Source organism: Sciurus carolinensis, chromosome 7 (genome assembly GCF_902686445.1).
Source record: "Sciurus carolinensis chromosome 7, mSciCar1.2, whole genome shotgun sequence".
Classification (NCBI taxonomy): domain Eukaryota; kingdom Metazoa; phylum Chordata; class Mammalia; order Rodentia; family Sciuridae; genus Sciurus; species Sciurus carolinensis.
The window spans coordinates 1,750,511-1,770,244 of NC_062219.1; the positions used below are offsets into that span (position 1 = coordinate 1,750,511).

The window sequence follows — 19,734 nt, forward strand, 5'->3', positions numbered from 1 at the left end:
GGGCACAGTGCCAGACCCGGAGAGGCGAGGACAGCAACGTCACACCTGTCCAGGTCAGTCAGGAGCCCCGTTGAGCAGTGTGGACTGTACGTCCTGGAGGCCAGGGGAGGAGACGCGGCCTGGGCCAGCTGAAAGCCCACTGAGTCACGTGGGGGTCTTGGAAAAGGGTGGGAGTGGACCTCACACTCCAAGCCACAGAAAACGCATCAGAAGCAGAATGCAGACGCAGACGGGGTCCCGCAGCTGCAGCGTGTCTGAGGAGAGGGGGCGCACGCGGGGACGGGTGGCTCCGTGCTGGCCTGACTGCCTTCTGTGGGCTGGACCCACAGGAAGCCACGTGCTGCCCGTCCTGTGGGTGCCTTCTTCCTCCTCGGCTGCCCCCTCTCTGAGAGCGAAGGCTGATGACGTCGCGGGCCTTGCCTTCTGTCGACGGCGCTGTGTGAGCCCATCCTGCCTCGGGCGCTGGCCCCCACTGGCTCCTGCTTCTCCACTGTGGATCCTCAGTTGGGGGCCCAGTCTCCTGGCTGCTGGGGCACCGGGTGAGCCTGCTGGAAGGCCATGCCCACCTCGCACCCGCACTCCTGAGTACCTCCTGGGGCATTGGGCGGGCACAAGCGGGCAGCTCTCGGAATTCGCGTTTTCCTTAGGTATTTGGCTCCCTGGGAAAGGAACTGCGTCAGGGAAGAGCAACAGTCCCTTGGCCCCGTGCGCTCACGCCAGCGTCGGGCTGTGGCTCCCAGCCTCGGAATGGCCGGGGGGCGAGGCCTCACCTTCTGCTCCACTTTGTGTTCAGTGGCATTTCAGTGAGCAGGCTGCTTCCTTCAAGGGCAGTGTGATTGCTCGGTCAAGGCTGTAGACACATCGGCTCTTGTTCCTCAGAGATGCTTAGTGCCCAGGAAGGGATCCCATCTTGAATTAAGAAAACAGCGTTGGACAGATGGACAGGTGCTGTGGGCTCCTTCACCTGGAATCCAGGACTCGAGGATTTTGTTAAATTGCTACTTTTTTCATTTTTTTGGGACCAGGACACTCAGCCACCGAGCCACATCCCTCCCCCCATGTTGTATTTTTTTTAAATTTAGAGACAGGGTCTCACTGAATTGCTTAGCACCTCGCTTTTGCTGAGGCTGGCTTTAAACTCCTGATCCTCCTGCCCCAGCCTCCTGAGCTACTGGGATTACAGGTGTGCGCCTCCGCTCCTGGCTGTAAATTCCTACCAACAGTGCAAAGCCAGGATCTAGACACTGAGAGGGACACGGATGTTGCCCATGCTTTGGTCTCCAGGAGGCCATTGTGTGAGTCCTGAAACAGAGTGCAGGCTGGGAGCAGAGGGCCACTGGATAAGCTGGGCAGGAAGGCCAGTGGACAGAAGGGCAGGGCTTGGGGACAGGGGTTGGGGGCTGGGCTGATGCCTGCAGGAAGAGTCCTCCGCACTGTGCGGAGGCAGGAGTGAGGCGGAAAGGCCCAAGCTGGGGCTCGGGAAGGCCAGATGGGAAAGCAGAGGACAGGAGAGGCAGGGCTCCGAGGCAGGAGACTTGCTCCAAGCAAGGACTCAGGCTGGGGTCAGAAATGCTCCCTGCGGCTGCCACCTGAGATCCTCAGCCCCCTGCTCAGGCTCCACGTGGCTCCTCTGCCCCCATGTTGCCCCTGTGGGTGAGCCTGCAGCCCCAGCCCAGGTCCACTCCCTGGGCCTTCCCGGGGCACGTGGCCACGGCCAGCCCCCAAGCCCACCCGCTCGCTGTCTAACTTGCGCTGTGAGGCCTGGCAGCTGCAGGAGACGCACCACGAACCCTCTGCTTGCAATTTCTTTATCTCTAGGAACCAAAATGAATCATCTTTGCAGTGTAACTGGAGGGCTGTCTACCTTCCCGAGCCACGGGCATCGACGACACGGTACCTGCGAGGTGCCTCACGGGGGCGCTGCAGCCTGAGCACCTTACGGGGTCACAAAAGGCAGCTCTGGAATCACTGGCAACATCCCCAGAGGTGCCAGATAAAGGTCCTGGACATCAAATGCCTCCTGCCTCCCCTCCCCACACACAGCAGAGGGCCAGGCTCGCTGCTCCTGGTGACTTTCGACTTGACAGAAAAGCAACTTTCCTCCATTGCCAGGTGTTGGCAAGACGCCAGGCCAGTCTGTGCCCAGCGAGGGAGCTAACCCTGTCCCGTGGCGTTCCCAGGGCTCCCAAGGCTACCAGCAGCCTTCCCAGGGTGCTGGCAAGCGGCATGGGGACAGCAAAGGGCAGGGAGGGCTGGCCTGCTGACCCCTGGGTGGCCCCGGAGCGGCAGCACCCTAAGACACATTCCCACTGTCCAGGGCCCTGTGGCGACACAAGAAAGGTGCTCACACCTGTCCAGGGTGCTGCGTCCTGAGACTCGTGCACACTGAGCTCCACAGGACACTGAGCTGGTCTTGAAGGAACCACAACAGGACCCCTGCCCCACCCTCCTTGGGCTCCCCCGGGCCTGTGGGAGGGAGGATTCTGCAGAGCTGTCCACGCCTGCTAGTCTGGGTATGGGCCAGGCATGTCCCCTGCAGGATCTCTTAAGGGGCTGGCGGGGACGCAGGTCACTCCTACCCGTCTCAGGGTGCCAGGAAGCCATCTGCCTGTTTGCTATAATGCCCACAGCCCCCTCCCAGCCTCCAGCGCCAGGCCGGCGAGAAGCACCCTGGGTGCTCAGCACATCCCAGTCTCCCCTTCACCTGCTCAGGCCACGCTCAGGTCATGCTTGGCCTTGCTGGGTTCTGTCCCTGCCTTGTCCTGTCCCCAGTAGCACTGGTCACACACCACAGCCCTGCAAGGAAGAGGGGCAGCGCGGGTCCTCAGGGGGCTCATACCCCTGATGCTCTGGCTTTCTTGGTGCCTGCTCCCATCTCTCCTGCCTTCTCTGTGTCTTCTCTGTGTCTTCTCTGTGAACAGTACCTGTGTGTCCACACAGCACCCGGGGAGGGGCTGCCTCCTCCCTGAGTGGTACCCAGGCCCACCTGGGGAAGTGGACCACTTTCTCCAGGACGTCGTCTTGGGGAGAGCCGCGCTCCTGTGGCTCTTCTCTGACGATGGGCAGAGCCCTGTGCTTTGCCGAGAGCCGAGGCCGCACCCGTGGCTCTGCAGGTTGAGCCCCTGCTCGCCCGGCTTCTCCCGGTCCGCTCCTTACCAGGCCGCAGCCAGCGTCCGGTCCTGGGTGCTGGGTTGTTAACGTGGCGCTGGCAGCCTGTCCCGTCACCCTCCAGGGCGCCGAGGCCGGGTCCTCTGTGTGGGAGGCGCTTTGGTGACCCTCCGGGAGACGGCACGCCTCTACAGGGCAGGCCAAGGGTGCACTACGCCACCTTTAGGTTGCTGTCTACCCCACGTGGACAGGAGACTCTCTACCTCTGACACGGGAGGAGGTTGAGTGAAACCGGAAAACGATCCATTCAGAAATCCCGCTGAAATAAATCACATTTTAACTAAAGAAGTAGTAGTTTTATAAGATGCTCCACTCACGCCCGTTTTCATGGCTGTCAGCAATTGCGTGTGTGGCAGAACCAGGTCCCGAGACAACGGAAGACGAGGTCTCCAGCCCCTGTGCCTCTGGCTCAGCCTCTGACCCTGGCCCCCAGGCTCCATCAGCCGGGACGGTGCCACCTGCCAGGAAGGTGTGAGGCCTGGGGACGCAGCCGGAGCTGGACTCCCTGGCCAGGGCTGGGAACCCAGGTGTGCAGTGCCTCCTTCTCCAGGTCTTGGCAGACAGAAGATGGGGATCCAAGAACGTGGGAACACCAACAGGGGGACAAGCCAGCTGGCCGGGGGAACCTGAGAGAGGAGTTCCTGGACTCCTCTGGAACCAGAGCTCTCTGAGAGTGTGACAGGACCCTGTCCCTGTTCCCCAAACAGAGAACTAAGTAGATAACGATGCACACGTGTGTGCACACAGAATCCCGTGGCCCTGGAGACCACTGCCCCAGGGCCACACGTGCAGGCTCATGAAGAGGCCCCAACACGACCTCAGGGGACTCCGAGGAAGGGTCTCAGGATCCCCTGCAGCTCCCATGCGACGAGCTTCCCGGAGGACTCCTGCTCAGCGGGGGAATGGTTGACCGCGGAGTGAGACTGAAGCGGATTTCCCAAGCCTTGACTATCGGAGCAGGAGGAGGAGGAGGAGGACCCCGACTGGCTTGTTGTCCGCAAAGCCTAAGGGAGGGTCTGACTCTCCAAGGCACTGGGGCCCCTGGGGCCACTGGGACAAACGCTGCTGGCAGCCAATGGCTCAGCCGAAGCATGGCCCTGAGCCCGGGAGACTCCCGTGGGCCTGAGAGGGCTGGGACCTGGCCCTGGCCACACAGCACACAGCCTTCATCGGGCAGTGTACTGAACAAGTGGCTTGTGTTGACGACAGCGACGTCAAGCAGTGTGTTCTGACGATGAGTGGATCGAGGAGAGGAGAGGGAGCTGAGGAAAGGAGAGAACTCGGAGATCCCAGGTGGGGGCGCAAGACAGCTCGTGGCTGCGGCAATGCCCGGGGATCCCATGGGAGATCCCACAAGGGCCTTGGGAATGGAGGTGGGGGTTAGGGCTGGGGGGAGTGGCTGTCACCATCTCACAAAGCCACCGTGGGTCCCGTGCCCCAGGGTTGCAAGCACAGAAGCAGCTCCTGCAGACAAGCCCACCATGAGCAGGGGCCTGTGGAGGGAGGCATGGGGCACCAAAGGAGAGGATGAAAGGCGGGTGGACCTGGCTTTGCTGAAGCCACCGGGAGGGGAAAGAGTGGCCTCGGGGCCTTTGCCAGTGCAGAAGCGGCTCCCACCCCCAGCAGGGAGGAAGCGGGAGAGCTGGGAGCAGGCTCCTGCCGTGAGCATCCGCTCCTCACAGGGCGTGCCAGTCACTGAGGTTCCAGCGAGTCCCTCCAGGGCTCAGCAGCGGCCCCTACCTGAACCGTGTGAGGAGGTGACCAGGCCCAGTGCCCTCGCTCATGAATGGGAGTCCCAGGTGCTGGCTCGGTCTTCCGCCCACGCCGGTGGGGAAGTTGGAGGCCCTCTCTGGAGACTGACGTCTTGATCTCGGGCATCCTGGTCCCCAGAACACCGAGAATTAAATTTCTGCTCTTTGTGACTCACTGGTCTCAGGTGGGCCCCACCCCAGATCAAGGCGACCCAGGTTCCTGCACTGATGTTACTTACAGCGGAGCCCTGCAGCCTCCGGGGTCTCCGGCACCCCCACACCAGCCTCCGCCTTCTTGCCGTGGCCATTCACCTGATCCCAAGTCCCCAGGGCTTTCCCCTCCCCATAAGCACCAGCCTCACTTCCCAACTCACGGAGGCAATTGAGGAGGTCAGTGGGGCCCTCACCTTGCTGTGCTGCCCGGGTGCGTAGAGACGGGAGAGGCTAGTACTTCAGTCCACGGGACTCAGCGCACGCTGGGAGCTGAGACTTTGGGCTGCCTGGCTCCTCCCCAGGGCCTCGCTTCTCTCACTTGTTGGCTAAGAGTCCTCAGGTGAGGACCAGAAGAAACACACGCGCCCACACTGGGCCCTTCCTGCCCTGCACGCTTCTGAACGCCACCCGGCCGGGCAGTTGACGTCCGCTCCAGACCCCTGCCAGGCCTGGCCCTTCAGGCTCCCCTGGCTCCCTGGTCGTTCTGGCTGTGGCTCCGATTCTGACTCCGATGAACGCAGGTCGGCCTCCTGCCTGCCTCCTGGCAGTGACCTGGCGTCTGCAGACTTCCCTGTGGTGGTCCTCCACGTGTCCGCCTCCCCTTCCCCTCCTTCCAGGGCATTTCCCGCCACAGCAACGCGCCAGGTCTAGCTGTGTGACCTCCCCCGAAAGCGCTCAGGGGCCCCGTTCCAGCTGAGAGCAGCCTGGGCGCCTCGCCGGGCACCTACACACGCCCACGATGGCGTCCAGGGCTGCCTCCCTGCAGCTGGCCCCGCCCCAGCGGTCACCTCTGCGGCTCCCCAGCCCTGAGCCAGGGCAGCGCCGCCTTCTCCCCACTCCCCTGCAGGGTCCCTGCAGACACCCGCAGAGCTTCCCAGAGAGCCTGCAGCTCCCGGTTAGACTCACCCGCCGGGCTCCTGGCTGGCAGCCTCCCCTGGCACCGCGTGCTGCTGGCATGGACCTGTCTCACGGTGAGACCTTGGGGGTGTCTACCTGATGCCTCTTCTGTGGGCTTTTTGTGGTGACATGCTTCCCGTGACATCAATTTGAGACTTAAGTAAGTGACATTGTGAGACACTTGGCTTTTAAATAAAGCCAGACTCCTAAGTGACCGTCTCCGAGTCCACCCTGCCCTGGTGGCCTGGGGTCCTCTCCATCCCCATGAACACGGAACAGAGCCCAGGACGAGGTGCTGGGCCGTGCCCCTGGTGTGGCTCTGTCTCCTCCGCCCCTCTGCTCAAGTACTTAAGGGTCCCGGCTGCGGCTCAGCTTGGGGAAGTTCAGCTGGTCTTGCTAAGAGAAGAGCCCCGTGTCAGGGCATGAGTTTTCACCTGTAATGAAGGACGATTTAGGACAAGGCCCCACTCCCAGCCCGAGGGAAAGCCGTGCTTACGGACTCAGGCACTTAAAAACACATTTCCAGGAGGATGCGCACCTGAGCAGGGCCCAGGAGGCCGTAACGGGGTCCAGCAGGAGGAGCAGGGCGCCCGCTGCGCGGCTTTTCTGTGGACTGAGTCTCAGGAAGTGCGCGTGCTCACTCCCGGCTCAGCGTAGGCAGGGCTGTGAAGTGCGTGTCCAGGGTTTAAAGAGAGTGGTGGGGACCACCCAGGTCTCAGCACGCAGGTGTGACCCAGGACTGCCCCCCTCAGAGGTGGGCATGGCGTGGCCTCCTGTTCACTCAGGGCACCCCCGTCCCAGCTCCGCCCTGGTGGAGTTCTTAAATTCCCCCCTCAGGCAACTGGGCTGCTCAAATTCTGGGCTTCAGTTGAGGGGGAAGGGGGTGGAGTTTGTTTTTTGTTCCAAATGGAAAAAGAAAAGCTAGGGTTTTTAATGAAGGGGCAACACCCGGGAGAAGTCAACAGGCTGTCCCGAGGGTGCTTCAGGGACATTCTCCCCATGCACCCCGTGGCCTCTGGGGAGAGCACTCAGAGCTGTCTGTGTCCTGCCAGCGAGAAGCCCACAGAGCACACACAGACAGGAAGACCCCTGATGGCCACCATCTTCCTCCAGCAGGGCCTGTCCCCAGGGCTTGGGAGTCTCCCAGGCCACTCTGGCACCGCACTGCTCCGGGAACAGATATTCACCCAGAATAGGTGATGCAAACCGGTGCTCACAGTCTCCAGCTCCTTCAACAAAGGCCACCCACACAGTCACGCACTCACCTCGTCCTGACGGTTCTTGCTAACCCTCCAGCAGTGATGGCTTCGACCACCTGGCGTTCAGGATCCTGCAGGTGAGGCTGACAAGGGCCACCACCTCCAGTAAGGACTCTGGGAGGCCCACAGGAGGCCCCAGGGGAGGCCATGTCCAGAACACGTCGACGGTGCCAGGCAGCACCAGCGGCACGGCTGATGTCGCAGGTACTGTTCTTCACACTGATCGAGCGCCCACTGCCCAGGAAACCCCGGCTGTCTGGAAGGGAAGCTCCACGTCGCCTCCTCTGGACCAGCGGGTCCTGAACTTGGGGACTGCCCAGGTGTCCCTGTCTCCCCACCTGCCCTTGGCCCTGTGACAGTCGGGCGGTTGCCTCCCTGCAGTGACAGTGGGCCTCTGAACCTCCTGGTCTGCATTTGACCTCACTCCCAACACCTACCAAAGGCCTCCTCCCTCACCAGCCACTGCCCAGGCCAAGCCAGGCAGAGCCCCGTCCAGCCCCCAAGTTCAAACAGGAAGAGAGGGCACTGGAGGAGATCTGCAGTGCCAGAGGAAGGGGCAGCAGCGGGCAGTGCAGAGGACTGTGGAGGGCGGGTCCAGAGGGTTCCAGAACGATCCCCTTCTGTACACTCTCCTATAATGTAGTGATGCATAGATTTGTACAGAAATGTGAAAAGATGGTTTTTTCAAAGATTTCAGTTCAAAGAAGAAAAATAAGGCATGAAATAGGAAGGACCTTATAGATAGCAAAACAACCAATTTTCTTGTCAAAAAAGGGATGGTGTTATGGGAAATAATTACCACCTAATTCATTGTTTTGCACAGTGCAAAATAAAAGCAGCCTGTCCCTTCTACAATCCCACCCAGAAACCCTGACCTGTCCCAGGTAGGACAGCAAAGTCACTTAATCCAGAAGTAAGAATTCGCCATGTCTGAAGCATACCCAGGACATAGCGCAGTGGCCACCTCCTCGTCCTGCTGTCCCTGCATGAACAGCCACTAGAACCAGAGGCACTGCAGCACAGCTGACTGGAAATGTCCAGTTTCGTGGAGCCTTAATGTTAGTAGAGGACACCAAAGCATTCCCCAGAGAACGGAATGCCTCCCTGGCAGAGCAAAGGCATCCGGGCCTGATCGCCACCAGCCTCTGCTTAAGAGCCTTCTGCAGCCACATGCACAGAGTGGCACCTAGGGACCACTGCAAGGAAGAGGGCTGAGGCCGGAAAACCCCGGGCACTGTGTGGGTGTCACCCAGCAGCCGGGACCCTGGCGGGTGAGCCCCTGGTCCCAGAGCCTGGTGGGTAAGCCCCAGAGTGGATCCGCCTCTCAGACAGCCTCCACTCAAGGGTGTAGAAAAGGACTTCTCCTCCTTCCTACACTCAAGGGTGTAGAAAAGGACTTCTCCAGCCTGGAGGATGATACAGCCCTTCCCCTCTGAGCCACATGGAGACAGGACACAAAGAACCAGGCCTCGGTGAACGGTCGCACAGCTTTGGCAGGCACCGGTGAGAGCAAGATTCTCAGGCTGAGCTCGAGGGGACGGGCGTGAAGGGAGCGTTGGAACGTGCTCAGGTGGAGCCCTTCCTGTGGCCTGTCTGTGACCCAGACCTCGCCCGGGAAGTCCTCTTCTTACACTTACTCCAACACTGTCGACCTCAACGCAAAACCAGAAACAGTGTTCAGTGATTCTGTGAGCACGTGGAAACAGAGCTTTTGGACGTGTCTGCATGTAATTAGCAGGGGAAGCTCGCCACAGGACAGCAGGCTGGCCCTTGCACCAGCCCCCAAGCCGGGCACCCTCAGAGTGCAGGGTGCCACAGGGGGCTGGCCATGCACCCCTGCACTCTGCAGGACCCACTGTCCCTTCCAGGCAGGTATCCCATTGACTCCACGAGGTGACAGGCTCTCAGGTGACAGGTGACAGGCTCTCAGGTGACAGGTGACAGGCTCTCAGGTGCCAGAAACACTCTGACTCCTGAAGTCAAGGTGCAGCTCAGTTCTATCCAGGCTACATCCACCCAGGACAGTGACCTCCAAGGCTGTCGGCTCTCCTCTTCCAGGCTCTTCCGGAGGGCCTCCTGGGGGGACCTGGGGAGGTGTCCCCAGAGCCCCACTTCTTATGAGCTGATGACAAGTTTCCCAGATGGGATCTCAGCAGCTGGGAGATGCTTCTCCCCAGCAACTTAGGATACAAGCTTTCCACCCAAAAGACTAAAGTGCTTTTCTGCTCTTCTTCTTCCTCTCCTGCTCCTCAGGACGTGGTAGTGAGGTAGCAAAGAGAAGCGCCTGTGGCCTGGATTCACATGGTCCAGCTCTGTGTCTTGCATGAGGACATAAGGCAAGACCCGTGGCGTCTCCACACCTGGTGCTCAGCACAGCTTGGGAGTCACCAGGATCCCATCCTGCCATGATTCTGCAATTTGAACAGGAAGGTCACGTGTGATCACCAAGCCCAGCACCAGTCACATGGGCAGATGCTCAGCAAATGTTGGCCACTGTCCCCAGTGAGGGCCCTGGGAGGCAAGGGGGCACAGCACAGGCATGTGGAGCCCTTCCTCAGGGCTCCTGTGCAAGGCTCCCCACCACCCGTGGCTCCTTCACTGCAGCCTGTCTGAGCTGCCTTCTCCAGAGCGGGTGCATCCTTAACACGCGCTTCTGACCTCAGGGTGTAAAAAGTGCTATGTTATTGCTGCTTTGGGGAAATGAATCCAAACCTGCAGCAGCTGGGCGTCACCCCTCAGGCTGCACCCAGGAGGACTTGCACCCTGTGTGGAGGTTTCTGGGGTCGGGGAAGTTTGGAGTTGGAAGGAAACGTGTTTGGACTCTTTGGAGTCCTACCCAGAGAGGCTGGTACTGACACACCTGCTCCAGAAGAATCTGAGCTCTGGTCGCAGGCACAAGTCCTGTGCAGACGCTGCTCAGCACCTGCTGTGCGTGCTGGATGCCAGCACTGTGCTGCCTGCCCTGTCCTTGGGAGCATGGGCAGGGTCCCCCTCCTCTGAGGTCAGAGGAGGCTAGCTACCCTGGCTCTTCCCACACGGGCCACTGCTGCCACTCAGCCGTGTGAGGTGCTGGTTCTGCCAGATCTCCTGGGAGAGTGTGCCCCTTGTCACCAGCTCTCCCCAGGTGGACTGTCCATCACCACTAGTTCTTCTCATTCACCTCTACTTCTAATTCCCTTTTTACAACTAGGTAGTCAGGAAGCTACAGGGGGTGGGCAAATGGGCAGGTTCTGGAGAGGCCGCCAGGGACATAACTTGAGCCCAGGAACCACCCTAAGCAGGGCGGGACATGCCTCTTCTGTTGTCACAGGTCCAGGGCCAACAGCATCAGTGTAGGTGCAGGGAGACAGGCAGAGGGCTGGCAGGGAGCTGGCCTCCCATCTGTCAGCACCCTTTCCCTTTGGGAATAATTAGCAGAGGATTTGAAATTCCATGTGGAGGGAGGGAAGTCTGCGTGGGAGCCGAGGCTTAGGTGATGGTAGATGAGCTGCTGCAGGAGGAGAGGTCCAAGAATGAAGGGTGGCCAGAGCAGGACTCTGGCCCTTTAGGACGGGTGATCAGAGCAGGACTATGGTCCCCGAGGACAGGTGGCCAGAGCAGGACTCCAGCCCTTTAGGACGGGTGATCAGAGCAGGACTCCGGTCCCAGAGGACGGGTGGCCAGAGCAGGACTCCAGTCCCTCAGGACGGGTAGCCAGAGCAGGACTATGGTCCCCGAGGACAGGTGGCCAGAGCAGGACTCCAGTCCCTGAGGATGGGTGGCCAGAGCAGGACTCCAGTCCCTGAGGACGGGTGGCCAGAGCAGGACTCCAGTCCCTGAGGATGGGTGGCCAGAGCAGGACTCCAGTCCCTGAGGATGGGTGGCCAGAGCAGGACTCCAGTCCCTGAGGACGGGTGGCCAGAGCAGGACTCCGGTCCCTGAGGACGGGTGGCCAGAGCAGGACTCCGGTCCCAGAGGACGGGTGGCCAGAGCAGGACTCCGGTCCCAGAGGACGGGTGGCCAGAGCAGGACTCCGGTCCCTGAGGACGGGTGGCCAGAGCAGGACTCCAGTCCCTGAGGACGGGTGGCCAGAGCAGGACTTCGGTCCCCTAGGACGGGTGGCCAGAGCAGGACTTCGGTCCCCTAGGACGGGTGGCCAGGGTAGGACTCCGGGTCCCCGAGGATGCCCAGGACCCACTACGGCTGTCCACAAGCATAGGCACAGGGCACACAGGGCCTGCGGGGGGGCCCGCTGACGGCTGTCCCCAGCGGGCAGCTCCCGCACTGCTAGGGGGTGCCCGGGCCTGTGCCCAGAGCCCGGGAGCACTCTGCTCAGGACTCCCCAGCCCTCAGTGCAGAGTCTCGCCGGTGACCCGGTACCTAAGCCGTGCTCAGCATTGTACGGGAAAGCAAGCTCTGAGCGTCTGGGCATTGTTAGCGCAGGGAGAAGAGGTGGTGCTGTTCAGCCGAATCTCCCGGCTCCAAGCAAATGCAGCGTGCCCGAGCACGGGCCGTCTTCAGCCTTGACTGCCTCTGAGCGGTCCTAGGGAGCATGTGGGGCCCAGAGAGACCAAGAGAGGGTCAGGTGGAGTCCCTCAGGAGAACAGCCAGTGGCCTGGGCCCAGCTCTCCAGGCCCAGTGCTGCACGCAGCCCCACGAGGACCATGCCCCTGACCTTCCCTTCCCATCCAAGGAGGGTGAGAGAGACCGGCTGGGAGGGAGACAGGTCAGCACAGCAGAGCTGAGTTCACCCCGGTAAGACCCAGTTGCTCCTCTGCCTCCCCAGGCAACTGCCAAAGGAGGGCTTGTCACTGCCCCCGAGTGAGTGCCCCATCGGGGGACAAGGGCTCCGCTTCCCACCTCTCCTCTTTCCCCACAGAACAGGGAGTGGGCTCTGTCAGCAGATTCGATTCCACCTGGGCTGCAGACAGGAATCCTTCACAGCAATGGCCGAGGGTTTGCCCGGCCCCTGGGAGCCTGTGTGGATCCACAGACAGGGTTCCCAGGAGCTGGCTGATGGCCACACCCTCCCAAAGCCCCCGCTGTGCCCCCAAGTGCTGCCTGCAACAGGAAGGGGCTTGCAGACCTTGCCCACTGACAAAGCTGACAGAAAACCGCAGGCAGCGGTGGCCCTGCTTGGGCATGAGCCCCAGGGACCTGGACACTCGTCAGAGAAGGTGCCCGCAGCCCGAGCCACTGCTCTGGAGGAACTGGTCAAAAGCAGTAGTTCTTCCCAGGCCTGGACCTCATGGCCATTCGAGGTCAGCAGGGGTCTGCTGAGGCAGCTGGCTCTCTCTTGCAGTAGGAGCAGCGAGTGAAGGGTGGTGGGATAAGTGGCTGCTGGGGGTCTCACTGGGACCGTGGTGATGCCCTTCAAGACACAGGGCTCTTCTCTGTGGCTTTGTGGGCACCTCTGGTCCTATCCTGACCCTTGGAGTCCATGACTCTGTGGCTCTTCTCACGGAAGAGGAAAGGCACACATCTAGCCTGACCTGGAGCACTGGGTGGCTGCCAGCTTGTGGGCTCTGTCAGACCCCACAGGACGTTCTAGGACCCCCCCAGGTGGTGGCACCTTCTCCACAGACGGAGGCCGCTGAGGAGGCTGGAGCTGGCGGTTCCCCCACTCTGCTCCAGAGTGTGAGTGGGAAGCAGGCGGGGCCGCAGCACCCAGAGACGGCCGAAGAAGGGCTGCAGGCAAGTGGTTCAAGGCCTTCCTCCCCCCAGAGATGGTGAGGCTGCCTTGGTAGCAACAGGAGCCTTGAGTTCAGGTCCACCCTCCAGTGCGCCTGTCCGCGCCCCTGGACAGGAGAGAACCTGAACACCCAGAGAAGCTGGGGTAGGGTTGGGAAGTCGGCCCTACTCCTCTGACCACGACTGGGAACATTCGGACCAACACTGAAGCATGATAAAAAAAACCCTGCTGGGAAAGATGGATAAACTGGACAGTTTATTACTAATGAAAACTGGAAGCCCATCTTCTAGGAGGCCCGTCTCTCCTGCAGCAGGCTCTTATTCTGGCCAGAACGGCGGGTGGGTAAGAGACCCTCGAAGCCCTCCTGTGTGTCCTTTGGTGACAAAAATGTGTTCCTGCCCGAGGGTCAGCACTGACCCTGATGTCAGCCACAGTGCAAGGGCCAGGCTCTGGTGGGCTCGCCCCGCCTCTGCACTAGCAAAGCTTGTGACAAAGGGGAGCTGGTCCTCACAGCAGCCAGGCGTTATCAGCTGCAGCTACTGACTAGGAAAGGAAGCCAGGGGCGCTTTCACTGACTCAACAGGGAAACCCTACCATACAAACCCAGCGGGGCGCGGCTGTGCTCTTGGTCCACTGCTCAAGGAGGAAGGTGGAGAGGGTAGTGAGCAGAGGATGGAGCTCAATGGGCTGGGTCGTTAGCACAGGCCTGAGGGCTGCCCTGGGGCCACAGGGCTGGGGGACGGAGGAGGAGGCAGAGTCTAGCATGCAGACCTCTCCCCTCAGGAGACAGGAGAGTCCTCTGCACCTCACTCACAAAGCCCACCTCATCCAGCCTCAGGACATGGAAGGACAGGGACACCCCAGCTCTGATGTCTGGATGTCCCTGCCAGTCACAGCTCAGTCCTCACTATCTGTGCAGGCGAAGGCCGGCTCATCAACCTGCCCAGAACTCAGATCCCTGGCCTATAAAATCGGGCCAACGGTAACATCTGAGCCTGTTAGCTAGAATTTAAAGTGGGCGAATAGACGAGGGTCAGCAAACCAGCAGCCTGCTGTTACGGGGCATGGGACGCGCGGTGCTGCCGCATGCCGGTGCCAGCTGGGCCGCAGCACAATGAACGCGCCGCAGCCACGGCCCGGAGAGCCAGCCTCTGACCCTCCAGACGCGGCAGAGCAGGCTTTGTCCCTAAACAGGTCGGAGACTTAAGGCCTGGCCCACTGACCAGAGGCCGTGGGGTGAGCTGCCTTGTGTGGCTCAGGCTTGCCAGGGAGGCCCTTTCTGCTGACCCTCTGGAGCCAGGAGAGGACAGTCAGCCCTTGCTGGGTGCGTTCTGATTTTGTCCACACGGGCCTCTGCCCCGACCGCCTGGCCCGACCTTGGCCAGAGCTCACCACTGATGGAAGCCATGCCCTGGCCAGCGTGACTCCAGGCACCTGGTCCATCCCCGGGGTGCAGTGGGAGCAGCCCAGCGTGTGAGCTCTGCCTCTGTGACTGACTTCTCAGCAGCCATCCGGATAAAACAAATCCCTCCAAAGGCAGGAAACCCCAGCACCAGAATGTCTGGTGTTCCCTTCAACTCTGCTTAGGCTGCAGTAATAACTGCACGGATCAAACTATATCTAATACAGGTCTCACTCATATGTGACAGTCATAGACATAACGTTACATGCCAAAATCATCTTCTGAACTCTGCAACCCCTGTTCCTGTGCGAGACTTGTTGTGAATAAACAGCTGAGATGATTCCTGAGGTTTGTGCCCTGCCTGGTCTTTTGGTGCTAACATATAATATAAATAAAAAGATTTCATTTAAATATATATTTTTACTTGAAACAAAAGTTTTATTGATTCACAGTTCTTTGCAAAATGTTTTTTTTTTTTTTTTTAAATGATTCAGCATGAAACTTAGATGCATGCCCACAGCCAGCCCTCATGGAATCCGGCTTCCTTCCCAGTCTCTGCTCAGCACAGGTCCACATGCAGATCCACCTGCAGCCCCACACAGGAGAGCGTGTGGCTGCCTGACTCTCTACTTCACTCGACATACATCCTCCAGTTCCCATGATTGGCAGGATTAGGTCTCTTCCTGGTGAGGGACTCAGGGCTGGCCACACACCACGCTTCCTCACCCCTGCATCCAGATGGCTGCTTCCATAGCCTAGCCCGGCTGCCAGGAGCCCTGCTACAATAAGCATGGCGTGCAGGTGTCTCTTGGGTGACGAGAAACATTTTTGAGGACAAAATCCTCAAGTGGGACAGCTGGATCGGGTGGCGACTAGTCCCAGGTTCTGAGGACTGATTGGCCGGGCCTGCGCAGCGGAGGACTGATCCACGCCCCGCCCATGGCCCGGGCTCCCTGCCAGCACTCGCTTCTGTTTCTCTTGACCACAGCCACTCGAGCGGGTGAGCCGGTGTCTCAGGGTGGTCGTGACTTGATTTCTGTGACCGTGAACGCTATTGACAGCTTTCGCCTGTCTGTGGGCCGTTCGTCCTTCTGAGGAGCGTCCTCTCTGATCACTTGCCCATTTTTGATAGAATTACTTGGGCTTCTTGTCTTCGTCAGGTTCTTCACACGTTCAGAAGAGCAGCTGGTGCCCGTGGGGTTTCTTCAACAGGCTGTGTTCATCCCCAGGGTGACAAAGTGCCGCAGGCGGGAGCTTAGAGGACAGAAAGGGCCATGAGTACTTCCTGAGGAAGGGAGGGCTGGCGCCTGGGAGGCTGTGGGAGGCCCCGCCAGGCCCCTGTCTGCTGGTGCCTTTGCTCAGGCACCAGTGGGTGGGTCAGAGTCCATCCTAATGACCTCACCATGGCCCATCACCTCCTCGACCAAGGTCAGCTTTGAGACACCAGGGTTAGAAAGCAACATAGGAACTCGGGGCCACAGCTCGAGCCAAGACAAAGGGACAGGACAGCAGACCAGTGCAGAGGCCTGGGCTTGGGCCTGCCTGTCACTGTGTCTCAGTTTCCTGGGTGAAAGGGCATCGAGGGACCTATCCACATGGTGGACATGAGGACAGTCAAGAACGTGGTGAAGTGGCCCAGCTGCTCTCGAGACGCTCCTCGGCGCTCCTCCTTCTTTGCGTGGCCCCTGCTGCCCACCCGTGCCTAAGTCTGCCCCAAGCCTGACCACAGCACGCACTGGGCAGGAGCCAGGCCTCCCACAGGCTCCACCCTGGCCGAGGCCACCCTGGCCGAGCAGCTGCCCCTTCCCAGGGCTCTCTCCACCCTGTGGCCCCCGCAGAGCCTGGTTCTACCGCACGTGACCCCTACTGGTTTTAGGCCAGACTGGAATCAAGATGAGAGGAAACGAACTGCACGGTGAGGGAACTGCCCATCCCCAGTTTCCAGTGGGCCTTGAACTGACCATCGTCATGGGACAGACCAGAAGACATGCTCACCAGAAGGAGCCAACGTCAGGGCAAGACGAAAGCCAGCAGGAGGACCAGAACGCAGCAGGGAGCTTGGGCGCCTCGTCTCCTGACTCGGCCGGCACCTAAAGACCTCACTGTACGATCCTGTTCCCATGAGATGTCCCGACAGGCAGTGTAGACATGCAGTAGATTTGGGGTTGCTGGGCCGTGTGGATGGTGGAACTGGAGGTGAGGTGGTCAGACCTCAAGAGTCCGACTTTTCAGACGGCACGTCAGTCCTCTCGTGGGCTTTGAAGCGTTCTGCCTTTGCTGAGCACGGTGCCACCTGCGTCAGCAGTGGACTGACCCTGGGGTCCTGCAAGCAGGTGTCGGCACCAATTTTCAGAAGAGCGGCTGGGAGTGCTGCGGGGTTCATCCCCAGCCACAGAACCAACCAGGAGTGGACCTCAGACCTACGGCCTCCCCATCACCTCACTGACCTCTCGGTGCCCCAGCCTGGCCCTCGGCCCCTCCCTTCCACCCTGAGGCCAGCAGATGGCCCCAACGAGCCTGTGGACCTTGCAGCTCCGCCTCGACCTGGCAGGCTGGCTCGGCCCTGCTCCACCCAGCTGTCCCCACGCACTGTCCCCTCCTGCCTCTAGACACACCTGGAAGATTCTTCCTGCTTCCCGCCACCTCCCGGCAAAGCACGCCGGTTTCAAAGTCTGGTCCCATCTTGGTGAGAACGTGAGCAGCCACCCAAGCCCAGCTTCCTCCTCGCCCACCATACGAGCTGCACCACGGAGACCTGCAGGACGGACACCGACCTGCAGCCACGTGGCACCAGCAGGGCGGACGCGCTGCTTCTGCCTCCCCTTCCGACAGACACCCATGTGTCCAGGTGCCTGGCCTGTGGGTGGACTCGCCCCCTCCTACTCAGTAGACCCCTGAGCAGGATGACCCCCTTGGAAGAATCCCCAAGTTCAGTGAGTGCCAGGCCCTCTCTTCTGCAGCAGGAGATTAGGGATGGTTCAAGGTCCTGGGGCACATCGATGGTTCTGGAAGTCCTCAGTGTCAGCTCAGTCTCTGGACTGTCCCCTCAGTGGAAAAGAGTCAGTAGAGAAAATCTCCTCAGCATCATTAGGACCTTTCCATGAGACCCAGGACCTGTTCAGACAGCTGGAGGTCAGTGGGGTCCACCCTGTGGGCTACAGGACATAAGGAAAGAACATTAGAACTCAAGAACTCCCTGGACAAGGACTCACAAGTGGAGTGCAGGCCCAGTGCTCCGCAGACAGGGCCCACCCAGCTGCTGCAGAGGCAGAGGCCAGCAGGGGCAGCCTGCACCACCCTCAGAGACCCCGCCTGCCACTTCTTGCTTACATCGCAGACTCCAAGGGAGACCTCTCCCCAGCCTGCCCTCCTGCAGCACCAGGGCACTCTGACACCTGAGAAGCGTCCCTCTCATCCTGGGGTTCTCCTGGTACCCAGCACGCTGGGCAAAGCCTGGTCTCCGAGCCTCCAGTCACACGCACATATGAGAGGCTCCTCTGCCCTGCTCAGGTGACTTCCTGCCCCTCCGCATACCAGCTGTGCACAGCAGGTCACTGTGCTGCGCAGAGGTTGGTGATGTTCATGCCTTGACCTGGGAGAGACAGAGAAGTCGGCACTGCAGCCAGCTCTGAGCAGGAGCTGAACAGACTTTTAGCACCAGACTGAGCCAGGCACCTGTCCCTCCCAGTGGCTCCCGCTGCTCCGTAAGCAGGCACAACTGCCTTGCACACCTGGAAGGACAGGGTCACAGGCCCTGTGGAGCTGGCCCTCGCACCGAAAGGAACCCCAGCATCCTGGGGCCTGGGCTGTCCAGGCAGAATGAGCCCTCTCACCCCGAGCATGCTTATGAGACCCCACGCTCAGGCTCTGGGGACCCAGTAGGCATTCGGGCTGGAATTCCATGGAAGAGACTAACCTAAGTCACCGCCCAGCCTCTGTCGAAGGCCACCTGGCTCCTGGAGAGGAAAGTCAAGTCCCAGGTGAAGAAGCAAACGGTTGCACAATAGCAGAGCGCAGCATTATTAGTAAGTGCTGAAAGACGTCAGGAGCCCGGTGCCGGCGATGGGCGGGCCCAGCCGGGGAGGTTCCCGTGCTCGAGGCCGTCCTGGTGTTGCTCCCAGGGGGGTGACCACAGCACTGGCAGCAGGCCACACACTCACACCGCCTTCAGGATCTTGGAGACACCGGTGGCCGTCGCTCGTGGGGCTTGGTGGAGTCCTCCCGCCTCGACAGCACAGGCAGGCGCTTCCCACACCCTCCCCGCCCCGGCTCCTCCCTGCGGAAAGATTTACGCTGCAAAGACCTGGCTGTGTGCCTGCGTGAAGTTTCCATGACTTTAGAACTTTAATGAAGGTTGTAGAAAAACACCCGGGTCCTTTCCAAGCCCACGCTGGTCCTCTCTGCGCCCCTCACACCTTCCTGCTGACGCAGGGCATGATGAAGGACAGCCCTCCTGGCAAGGTGTGCGGTCCCTGAGGTCCTATCGACCATCTGCAAGCCCAGGTGCGATCATGGAGTCGGTGCCAAGACCTGACCACTGGGCCTGCCACAGACACAGGGCAAACTCAGTGTCTCCACTGCGGGTCAGAGGTTGTCCCTCAGGGAGGCCTCTTCCTTGCTGCGTTTGAAGTCACCACCCACCTGCCCCTCCTGACAATTTTTGGACAGATGAGGGAGACACGAAGGAGCACTTTGGGCTCAGGAGGCACTGGACTGGCGGCGGGGGAGGTGGAACCCAGAGGTGCTGGAGCCTGGGCAGCACAACACTACCCTCACCGGCCTGCTCTGGGCCAGGAAGGCCAGAGCCAAGGGCCCCAGCAACACACCAGAGGCAGGAAATGCCGGTCCTTCCTGAATCCTCAGGAGGCACAGACTGCCCTCGACTGGTTTCAAGCACAGAAAGAAAACATCTGAGCCACACCATCCCACCACCCGGTCACTAAGTATTACTGAGCTAAGCTCAAACCACTTGACCCCAACATTCCCCGGGGCTTACGTTTTTTGCTTTCTGGAACTGACCACAGTACATCCAGAACATTCCACCGACCAAGGGACATAATAAAATGCAGACTCTCTTCCAACAGACCAAGCCCTGGAGTGTGACTCCGCAGCGTCTTCAGTATTGTGCAACTTGAGACCTTTAAGGGTTGAAAAGCGTTCTTCAAGTTTTCCTTCCAAAAGTGGCGTTGTGGTGGAGGCATGTGCTCCCCACCCAGGGAGGAGGCGGGGCAAGGGCGAGGTCAGCACGTGGGCCAAGATGCCGTCCAGGCCAGCCTCCTTGCGGGGCAGCAGGAAGCACTCCATCAGATGACCTTAGAGTGACGCATCCCCGTGAAACACAAGTGGAGTCATGGAATTGTGTCCTGGCGGCTT

General features: G+C 60.3%; 1 long non-coding RNA gene across 3 annotated transcripts; it reads right to left on the reverse strand.

The window, feature by feature from the left end:
* Positions 1 to 14,785: 14,785 nt before the first annotated feature.
* On the reverse strand, positions 14,786 to 19,378 carry LOC124988792 (uncharacterized). 3 transcript variants are annotated; one of them, XR_007109491.1, is made up of 6 exons: positions 19,358 to 19,372; positions 18,278 to 18,904; positions 17,692 to 17,953; positions 17,136 to 17,516; positions 16,357 to 16,684; positions 14,786 to 15,615 (listed from the first exon to the last, which is right to left on the reverse strand). It is a non-coding gene; the product is annotated as an uncharacterized LOC124988792 (long non-coding RNA). The 3 variants fall into 3 exon arrangements; XR_007109493.1 differs by lacking the exon at positions 18,278 to 18,904 and having other exon boundaries at positions 19,358 to 19,378; XR_007109492.1 differs by lacking the exons at positions 18,278 to 18,904; positions 19,358 to 19,372 and adding an exon at positions 18,093 to 18,256.
* Between the last annotated feature and the right edge of the window lie 356 nt (positions 19,379 to 19,734).